The sequence below is a fragment of the Pleurodeles waltl genome, chromosome 11 (assembly GCF_031143425.1).
Source record: "Pleurodeles waltl isolate 20211129_DDA chromosome 11, aPleWal1.hap1.20221129, whole genome shotgun sequence".
NCBI classification, from domain to species: domain Eukaryota; kingdom Metazoa; phylum Chordata; class Amphibia; order Caudata; family Salamandridae; genus Pleurodeles; species Pleurodeles waltl.
Window position 1 is genome coordinate 563,488,230 of NC_090450.1, and position 11,090 is coordinate 563,499,319.

The window sequence follows — 11,090 nt, forward strand, 5'->3', positions numbered from 1 at the left end:
TTACATTATTAGGATATAATACATGTCTCCTGGTAAGAAGATCGAGTAGCCAATTAAATAAATGTCTCACTGCCCCTGGAAGCCCTCTGTTGGTTAAATCTTCAGTTGGTAGGCACAGGCTGCTCTACGTGAACATAACCCTTTCTCCTTTTTCCCTTTGTGTCTTTCCTCCATACTCTTGTTCCTTCTAGACCTTCGTCTCTTTTTCTTCAACTCTTCCCTATTCTTTTATCATGAGTTCCTTCTTTCTGGCACCTTGACATCCCTCATTTACAAAGCAAGACCCCTACAGTAACCAAAAGCCTAACGACCAGACCCCTCTTATTCTGTGCTCACTCATGAAGAGGTACCTCTGGTACCTGTCTGGCACAAGATTAAGCCTAGCACTTGAAATGAGAAGTGGGAAATTCAGGTACCTGCTATCACACAGAGCACTTCCTTCCATGCAAAGGGTTCCTGTATAATTCCATTGGAAATACGGTATGCTTACTGAGAACATTTTCTTTCAACGGCAAGAAGTGTAGAAACGTATACACTCATTCTCCTGATGACTCCACCTGTCAATTTCAAGTTTTCAGCTCAGAATGCAAGATAACATTTAGGATCAGTTTTACTGCATGGTAAAACCACATTTTCCTTGTTATGACCTGCTTTCTGCAAGCAAATCCCTCCACGTAATATTTAAATAAATTCTGATTAAGATATTATACAGGTTCAAATACAAACGTCATGTAACTCGAGATCTGGATTATGGACAAACACCATTTACACCCAGTTCTGTACTTACTGACTAACTTGGTATGAGAACGTTCTTATACCTATATGCTTCTCAATCATATAAGGCCTCACCTGGAACCTTGTACTCTCATGCCATGGTGACTCCTCCAATCCTCAGTATTATAGAGAGATACTGCCTGTATCCCCTCTAACCACAGTACTATTTGTAGTGTATGTTTTTTATTACTGCAGAAGGCCTCCTATCTACTCCTAAACCCTCAGTCCCATGAAAAGGCCTCTCCTATTAGCAGAACCTAATTTCTGGGGTGATGCTTAGCTCAAGGGACTAGATTGGCAGCTCTGAACTCATATGTTGCTACAGACTCACTACAATGTGTTCAGGAGCTGTAATGCCTTGTAATACAATGCAGCTAAAGGGTCATATCTTAAGCAATTTACTCAAGTTACTGGAACCCAATAAGACCCTCCACTATCTCCAACTGAATTATCTTAACGGTTTGAAGTTTTCTAAAATGACTCCAACTCTGTTCACTAATGTAGCTTCAGGAGGTACTTTACCACAATTACCTTGAAACAAGACTAGGCGTAGGAAGTCTCCTTCAAGGTAATGGCCCTCATCTTTCAAATATGCCTGCCAGTGTCACTTTTACCCTATCACTGCCAACATTTCCTGCCATTGTCCACCTCTCCTAGCACTACCTTAGTCCTTTGCTCAACCATCCCCGTCAATGTCCACCTTATGTCATTATCCACCTACCCTATTCCATGTGAAAATTAGGAGTGGACTTGTTCCTTTAAAAGTCTGGTAGTGCTGGGATAAGTAGAGTCAATCTTATGTGTGACTGTCATTTTCCAAGACCGAAAAACCTTTTAGCGGGTGGGAAATTGCATAAACAATTGAGCTATCACATCCATCCATAAAGGCCATCTTTCAAGCTCTGGGAAATAACTAATTCTGCTGGAACAACAGTCACAAGTGGCAGCAGAGAGAAGTACAAACACAGCTTTGAGGGTGTTGATGCTTTATTTAAAAAAATTAGATGGCCGATGAGTAGGATCTGGATTATCTGGGTCTTCATTAGACTTAGTCAAAGCCAATAACATAACCTTACATGAGACAGGATTCCAGGATAAACCTTATAGATTTGTTCAAAAATAAGATGGATACAGAAGATAAAACGTAAACAGCTAGTCAATTTTTGATTAGCTCAAATAAAATAGTCCAAAGGACGAACTTATGGTCAGTCTCTGAATCAAGTCACTAATTAGAGCCAAATAAAAAGCAAATAAGTAGACAACAGAGTCTGCTCGGTTAGAAAGGCAAAAAAACGCCTGGGACATATCCAAACAATATCATCTTTTATAGGGTTTAGTTTGAAACACCACACACATTCAGTTGTGTGATATGACATAACAGGGTTGAAGTGGCAATGTATCATTATAAATACGTAATAAACATATTAATACGTAAGATATGTTCAATAAGATACATCTAGAAACTCCCACCTCTACTGCATGTAAGTGAATGAAGTTTGCATGGGAAATAAAGGGAATGACATGACATGTACATAACACCGAAATACAATGAACAGTTCAACTAATAAAAGCTCTTAGAAAAGGATTGCGCAAAGAACTTTGAAATTTATGAGTTACAAATACTTAAGCATACTGAACATGGCTTTCCTGAAAGGAACACAGTTTAATATAATTTATTAATACGGAGACCATAGACTAAGCTTCTATTTTGGTGATTTTCTGAATTGGAAAAGCTAATAGAACTCAAGCACGTGGGGATGTTTCATTCACATATAGTTTGCACCATTATTTAGCCCCTCTTCTCACCAGTGAGTCATTTTAGCACCATTTTTTAGATGGGAACGCCGACCTTGCATCTCATTGACGCAAGGTAGGTTCATGCATCTAAAAAATGGTGCAAACTCCAATATTTTGACTTTAGACGTGTCTAGTGTCAAAATATAAATATAAGGTAAATTTTGTGCCAAATTTGCATAAAAAATGATGCCAATACCGCACAAATGGAGTATAAATATGCCCCTTATTTCTCATGATGTCATTTAGATCAGGTGTGCCGGAAGTCACGTGGTCTGGTATTCTGATCCTGGTCTTATTGCATAAAACATGAATTCCAGTGAGTGTCTGGTGTTCTTTTCAGTGATGTCATAGCTATGTGTAACAGTCATCCCAAAGCTTGAAAAATGCTACTTTGTTTTGGTCAAAGACGGTTGACAAGTATATCCCAGCAGTATAAAACACCTGCTGTATGGGCATGTTGTTCTCTAGGTGGTGATGGGTCAATCCCTAATATTGCTTCTGTGCGAAACTGTAAAGTATGCTGTTACGAAACCGAGGCCAGAACTCGCCCTATCAACTTATTATGAGAAGTGTGTGCTGCATGTGAAGGGGAAGGAGCTAGTTAAGCCATCATCCGTGTTATCCTTCTTCTACTTACAGTGTGCATGTTAGACGAAGGACAACAGGTTTATACACATGAAGGGTGATAAATGCAGTGGTCCTCACCCTTGCAAATCCCACATAAGGCTCCTGTCTGCACTCTTTGTTGGCTGAGCATAGTTGTCTATTGGTTCACCCAGTGAGATGATGAGATTTACAGTATAATATGCCTCTTGCCCTCAGTGGCTTAGCATGCCAGTATGGATAAGCCACTTACGAGAGGGAGCCTGGGACAGGCCACTGCCTCTTCTCTTCATTTTAAGTCTCAACTACAGAAAAACCTATTTTCAAAAGACCTTTTATGTACAATACCAGTGCTTAGATTGGTCTTAGGGAAGCTACTTACTTATCCGTGGTTGGCTTTGTTGTCAATCTCATTTGCTTGCTTTCATTTGTCCCACCTCTGGAGAATATTATCTTTACCATTCACACTCTGGATGGTGCATAAAGCTTGCAATCTAAGTTAAAGATTCAAGCTTTTATAGCCAAAATATCCTTTATTTGCATCCCTAATCCAATTGGCTTTGTTTTGAAATGGCCTCTTCACCATTTAAATGCCCACATGCTGTCGCCTACTCTTCGTTCTAGAGTTCAGGGTACTGCCACATGGATCAAAACCCTCAAGCCTGAATCCTTGAGCTACATCTTCTGACTGTCCCTTCCTTTTTACCCAGATACAAATGTCATTTCTCTGTGTTTCTAGAGAACTGAGCAACCATCCCTTCCTTTCTTATGCAAATTCAAAACTTTCCTGTTTTAGTGCCACTCTGGAGGAACAAGGCCAGTCTGTGGCAAGGACCCCTCTCTTCAGACAGTAGAACTAACTGGCAAGAGGAGAGGCTGGCACTGATGGAGCAAGAATACTATAATGAAGGAAGAGTCAACACTGACTGAGCACCCAAATTGCTTCTTTTCCAAGCAATGACGTGACTGTGAAGGCTGAATGTGTATGGTGCATGTGTGCTATTTGTGCCCTCCTTTCTCTATGAACCTTTGGGCACATACAGTTGCTTGTGTATATATGCTCAAAATTGCATGCAAGTGTACATGTCAAGTGGCCACTTCTTGACATCTAGTGTCCTTCCATAAAGGCATCTGGTATATATAAAGACTCCCTTTTGGAACACTGTAAGAATTCTGGGTATACAGTAGCCTTCATTGACTTATTTTGGGCATGTTATTTATTATGGTGGCCTTGGCATGTGATGGAATATTGTTGGCATTGTACAATTATGCTGGCCCTTCCATGTGGTGGCCCTCATCTACATAATATAGTTGTTCTAAGTGTAAAAAAAAATGGGTTATTACTTGTGAAGCATGTGAGTCACATCCATCTGTCATTTGACTGGGACACAAATACCCCATTGTAGTACTTGACTCTCTCATGGTAGTGAAGCAGAGTAGTCTATGGCCTACTCAGAATAGATGGTGTAGCCTAGCAATCCCAATTGACTGTCTTGCAAAAACACCACACATTATATCACTGCACAGTCAGTGCTTTTTCTTTTAAAAAGGAAAAGTACCTTTGTTACACACACTACTAAATACTACAAATTAAATTACAAATATATACATCAAGTAGATGAAAGTACCATTGGTGACACTGTCATGTCATATTTTGCCCCTAATGGGTCGTGAACACCTTAGGCCCATTGCAGCCTACCTACACCAGATGCAAAATCCCTCTATAAAGTAGTGTCAATTCATATGAGGCAGGACTACTGGATTTGTCAGGCTGTATATAAAGCAGGCCTACTGGCTTGGTGAGGGTCTTACCACATTACTAACAATAATTATATGTTATTATTCTGCATTGTTACTGTTAAACCTGATAAAGACAATAACCATATTCAACTCCAATCATTTTAAATATAAGCATTGCAATGTTCAATCTTAAAATTATGAATACAAAATTTTAAAGAAAGCATACAAAAATCAAAACAATCATAACATGTGTCAAAGTCTTTCTTTATGTGCTTTAAACAAGATAGTGACAGTCATAGGACCAACCACTATGAGGCTCAACACTCCTCAGCTATAAAGCAAAATCTCTTGTTTTGGGTCGGCTTGTGGCAATGATAACCTTTCCTGGGGGTTAAGAATTCAATTTGCCCGGAAACATAGGGCTAGTGTGTAAAACATTCTGGTGGGGGAGGGGGCGGACTGCTGCTCCTCCTGCAGCCACCCACAACACACTGACAAAACTTTGGGGATGTCCCTACCCAGACGGGGACAATGCAGAGCAAGGTAACAAATGCAACTTAGCCCATGTGGGGCATTATGGGCAGCTCCTCTGCCAGGGCCGGCGTCCTATTTGTAGGTTTTTAGTTCCTGGATGTCCCGGTCCCACCCATGACACCCATATGCCATGCTGCTTTTTTTTATGGGACAGTTTCGGAAGCCCACTTCATCACTGCCTGTCTCGCCTCTCTCCTGCCAAGGATCTTGGTGCTTAGCCTCTCTGGGAGTAGATAAGATAAAGCCATGGCACTCTGTGTTCCTGGGGATGGGTCCCAAGGACACATTTACATGTGCTGAGGTTTAGGGATGGTGTACCCAGGGCCAAATGAACCTCTGGGGAGCACACATCCCCTTTCTCAATAATAAAATGTTCTGTGCACCAAGCCAAGGGGCCCTGATCCACCACAGGGTAGTTTCTTGTAAGGCAGTGAATTGCCACACGCTTCAATTGCGACTCTGTTCCCCCTGGGGTTTCAGGCTGTTTCTGGCCCTGTAGTGCCAATTTACTTGACAAATGTGTCATTTTGACACTGGTGTTGAGGTCTAGCCACTAGGAGTATCCTCTTTAGTATCCTGGCCTCTAACAGTGCACTTTTTGTGGGGAGATGGTTGTTCTGGCTCCCTAGGCCAGTTTTCTCCTCTGCCTGTTTCATGGTGCTCCTCTCCTGCTTGTCCTCTACTATCAACCAGCTGATCACCTTCCTGTCTGCATTCCCTAAGCCTAGAGTCTCATGGCAGTTTTGCAGAGCTCCTGAGTGGGGGCAGTGGAGTCCAGGGGCCGTATCTATACAGCCCTAGTGCCACAAGAATGTCACTTTTTGTGACGCTCCTGTGGCGCTAAGCACAGTGCCGTATTTACAAGGTGGTGTTAAGCCACTTTTTGTGGCTTAACGCCACCCTGTAAATACGGCCCCTACCCACGCAGCACTGTGCGTGCAATGGGTGTTGCTGTGGGCGTGCCAATTGTCCATGAAACAGGGTTGGTGTCCAAGGCGGTAACCAACCACCCCAAGGCGGTAACCAAACTGCCCCAAGGCATGACAAACGTAAACCATTTACCAATGACAACAAAGGATTTTTTTAAAGGCAAGCCCAGGATCGATTGAAAGTGATGGGCGTGGTCTAAAGCCCACAATACTTACAATAGATCAAAGCTCTTGGGTGCTCAACCTAAAAATGCGCTGTTTTGCACCTATTTCTTATCAAGATTTTTTTTTATAACACCTCTGGGAAAAATCAGGCTTGTTGGACACACCATTAAAGTAATGGGCTCTTTAATTAGCGCTTCGTTTGACCTGTTTGTATGGTATAGATTTGTAGTCCCTTTAATTAACAAGCATTTGCAATGCAATGGGTTTTGCATTTGCTCGAGTGGGAGCTATTAGCGTTGTAAACTCCTAACCGGACTATTTTTGCCACATAAATTAAAAATGAAAAGTAATACTATTTCAGATATGCGAGCCGATTCAAAGCGCACAAAAGGAAAAAGAAAATCGCTTGCAGTCAAACGTATCAGCAAAAGTGCAATTAGCCATGTAACAGGGTCAATGTCCAAGGCAATAACCAATCTGACCCAAGGAGGGACAAACGTAAAGCATTTACCAATGATAACAAAGGATTTTTTGAAGTGCAAGCCCATGAACAAGCAATAGTGATGGGTGTGAGGTGGGCGTAGTTGAAAGCCCAAATAGATGGCAAGACTTCGGAAAAGCAGCGCTTGTGCGCTGCTTTGCGCAACCTAAAAATTGTACGCCAGTGGCCTTTTTTAATTAAAACATTTTACAGGGGAGAAACATCTCACAGAACCTCTCAGGGGCACGATGGCAAGAAAGGGGAGCAGAAACCCTACAAGGCTCCCCCAGACAACGTCTCCACAGGAGCTCTTTAGAGGTCTTCACATTTGAAACGCAGTCTAAAGCTACTGGTTCATTCAAACACGCTTACACTAAGGTTGTTTGACGAAATCTAGTACCTCATTGGCTTGAGACAAATGATCGTACACATACCAACTAATCACTGAGATGTTACAGCACACCGAGCTGATGAGACATTGGCCTAGGAAACTTCAGGAACCCACGTTGTCTGGATAGTGACTCGGGAGGCCCATTGTACGTGCCAGTTCCTTCCACAATTGGTCATGTCCAGCGTGTCTCATACTATTAATTGCAATTACACAGATGTTTTAAAAATTACACTGCCTTATTCCAGTTGTGTCAGATTTCTAAAGCATGATATCTTGCATTTTCACACAGCAAATAAAAGTAAATATCTTCAGACTTCGTTTTTATGAATAAACTGGGGCATTGCTCTAGATTTATTAGAATTAGCAATATAATCACCAAAAAGGCCAATTACAATTTCTACTTTAAGCATTGCAAATTTGTAATTAAACGTTTTTCTGTCTGTCAGCAAATAATTGAAGGTATGTTAATTACAGAAACCATTTATGCATATTAAATGTCACTGGCAGTGTTAACTGATTTCTGAGATTATTTAAGGGTATACCTACTTTATTCAGTGTTATTCTTTCCAGACGCCAGTCTTCTTTTATGTATGTTAATCAGCCTATGTTCACGCCTTCGTGGCGTTTTTGTTGAGCAGAATTAAATCCTTCAGAGCAGTGAAGAAGGTCGGGTCCCTTTACTGTTTTGACACAATGGAAAGCTAGAGGGCGAGGTAAATACAATAGAGGCGAGTGCCCTGCGGATGTGATTAGAACCCTTAAAGGGAATGCGCGCGTCCGCCAATTCAAGGGCATACAGAGAAGTCGACCCATCCCAGATGAACTTTAAGAAGAAGTAAGCAAGGAGGCGGCCTGCCCTCTGTAGCCATGTGATGTGTGAAGCTCAGCAGATTAGCACACAGGCATCTGTTGTGTGCAGCGTTACCAAGTCAATGCACTCATGTGAGCGACATTCCACTCCACTGAGCCATCCAGCTGTTGCCATGGCTACTTAAAAAGCCACAGCTTTTTATTCGATACAAACATCTGGATCACATCTATGCGACAGGCGTGTACCGGAGTTTTTGGGAACCATTTAGTGGCATCCCTATCTGTTATGAATGCTGTGTTCACGCTAACACTTAGCAAGTACTTAAACTAAAAGTATTCGGGCCAGAGTTACTATAGAGTTGCACAGAGAAGCTTGACAAGGCAAAACAATATCGGAAGTAATGTAAACGCAGCGTCTATCAACTTTCTGGTGTAAAATATGTATTGCACACAAGTGTAATGGGAGTATGTAGGAGGCTGGCCTGTTTTGTAGTGGGTATATAAGGTACTTACACCTTATACCAGGTCCAGTTATCCCATATTAGTTAAATGTAGGCAGTGTTCTAGCAGCGTAGGCTGTCTAGAGGTAGCTGTAGCAGAGCAGCTTAGGCTGAACTAGGAGACACTAAAGCTCTTGCAATACCATTCTAGCTACACAGTACTTATACACAATAATAGACAGTACCCTGTGTTACTGAAAAATAAAGGTAATTTATTTTAGTGACACAAGGCCAAAAATATCTTAGAGGCAATACTCCTTCTGGAGGTAAGTATTATACACAATATATACACTAGTACCCCAAATCAGGTAAGTAAACAGTCATTGAATAGTGCAGACAGCAGAAAATGCATTAGATTGCAATGGGCCTAGGGGCAATACAATCCATATACTAAAATAGTGGAATGCGAATGTCGAATTCCCCCATAGGCAAGTGTAGTGTGTAGAAAGGGCGCTGAGAGTGTAAGAGAACACCAAAGGTAAGTAAACTACCCCACCCCAGAGCCCAGGAAAGCAGGAGTAAAGTACAGCAAGTTTTCTCAGGACACACTACAAGTCATGATAAGATATTTTGAAAGAACCAAGCAAGACTGCAAGCAACACACAATGGGTTGCTGGACCTGTGTGGAGAGAGGAGACCAAGTCCAGAGTCCAGGAAGGATAGGAGCCCCTGCCAACCTAGAAGAAGGTGCAAATGTGGATTCTCCAGTCAGAAGAAAAGTATAGAAGAGCACCAAAGAAGATGGCTGTGGGTTCCTGCTTTATGCAGGAGATGTCCCACGTCGAGTTGTTGGAGGAAGGCTGTTTGCGTCACTGGATTCCGCCAACAAGCCTGGGTTCAAGCAAGTACGCTATTTGCGTAAAAAAGGAGCTGCCTGGACCCAGGAGGAACCTGGGGGTCTCAACTTGGACTCAGGAGACAAAGGGTGCTCTCAGCACTTCAGAGAGCCCTCAGAAGACCAGGCAGCACCCACGGGAGTCCCAGAGGACAACTCAGGGAGCTCTGCGTCAGAGGATGGAGTGCTGGGGACCTGGGCTACGCTGTGCACAAAGGATTCTTGTAAGAGGTGCACAGAAGCCAAAGGAGCTGCAGAAGACGCTGTGCACAGGTGTACTGTCGCAGAACGGGGAGGCAAGCTCTTATCTCCACCAAATTTGGACAGCCCGACCTTTGGACAGTCTGGGTCACTTCGGTCCTCCACCTGTGTTCCAGGGAGTACGCTCGTCATCAGAAGATGAGTCCCAGAGTACCGGTTGTCTTCACAGAAGGGTGCCTGCAGGAGCGGGAAGTGACTCCATTACTCCATGGGAGATTCCTTCCGTTCTTCTGGTGCAGTGTGATGATAGGCAGTCCTCCGAGCGTGCACACCTTGGAAACTGTTGAAAATGCTAGCTGGAGCTGAAGTTGCAGGTCACAGAAGTCATCCTGGATACTTTGTTGCAGTTACAGCGGTTCCTGGAGCAGTCTGCAGTTTATCCGACAGTCAGAAGCTGATGCAGAGGCGTCCAGGAGGAATCTTGCAAACCAAATCTGAGGAAACACCCAGAGGAGAGACCCTAAACAGACCTGAGAGGGGGATTGGCCCCCCTACCCAGGTATGCACCTATTAGGAGGGGGTCTCTGATGTCAACTGCTGGCACTAGACACTCAGAGGTCTCCAGAGGGTCCCCACACCTTGAAATCCAAGATGGCTAACGCCAGGGACACTCTGGAGGAGCTCTGGGCACCACCCTTGGGGTGGTGATGGACAGGGGAGTGGTCAATCCCCTTTGCTTTCTCCAGTTTTATGACAGATGCAGGGACTGAGGGTCCCTGAACCGGTGTAGATTGGATTATGCACCGTTTGTGCCCCTTAAAGCACTTCCAGAGGCTCTGGGAGGCTACCCCTCCCATGCCTGTAACACGTATTTCCAATGGGAGAGGGTGTAACACCCCTCTCCTAAAGTAAATGCATTGTTATGCCTTCCTGGGATTGGGTTGCTCAATCCCTAGGAGAGCCGAAACCTGTCTGTGAGATGGCAGCAGCTGGGGCTGCAGTGGAAACCTCAGAGAGCTGGTTTGGCAGTACTGGGGTTTATGATAGAGCCCCCAGGGTGCATGGGATTGCCCCCCAATACCAAATTTGTATTGAGGGGTTAGTTCCATGATCTTAGACACCTCACATGGCAATATTCGGAGTTACCATTGTGAAGCGACATATATATATTGACATATATGTAGTGCACGCTTATAATGGTGTCCCTGCACTCACGAAGTCTGGGGAATCGGCACTGGACAACGTGAGGGCACCTTTGCTAGTGCAAGGGTCCCTCACACACAGTAACTTTGCACCTAGCCTTCAGTAAATGAAGGTTAGACATATAGGT

General features: G+C 43.4%; 1 protein-coding gene across 2 annotated transcripts in view; it reads right to left on the minus strand.

The window, feature by feature from the left end:
- Positions 1–8,114, minus strand: part of TACC1 (transforming acidic coiled-coil containing protein 1) — a 503,193-nt gene extending 495,079 nt beyond the window's left edge. The window contains exon 1 of one of the 2 annotated variants that reach the window (XM_069214007.1): positions 7,961–8,114. The gene's annotated coding sequence lies outside the window, so the exon portion shown is untranslated. The remainder of the gene's footprint in view (positions 1–7,960) is intronic. The other variant, XM_069214008.1, reaches the window with a different exon arrangement.
- Positions 8,115–11,090: the final 2,976 nt, after the last annotated feature.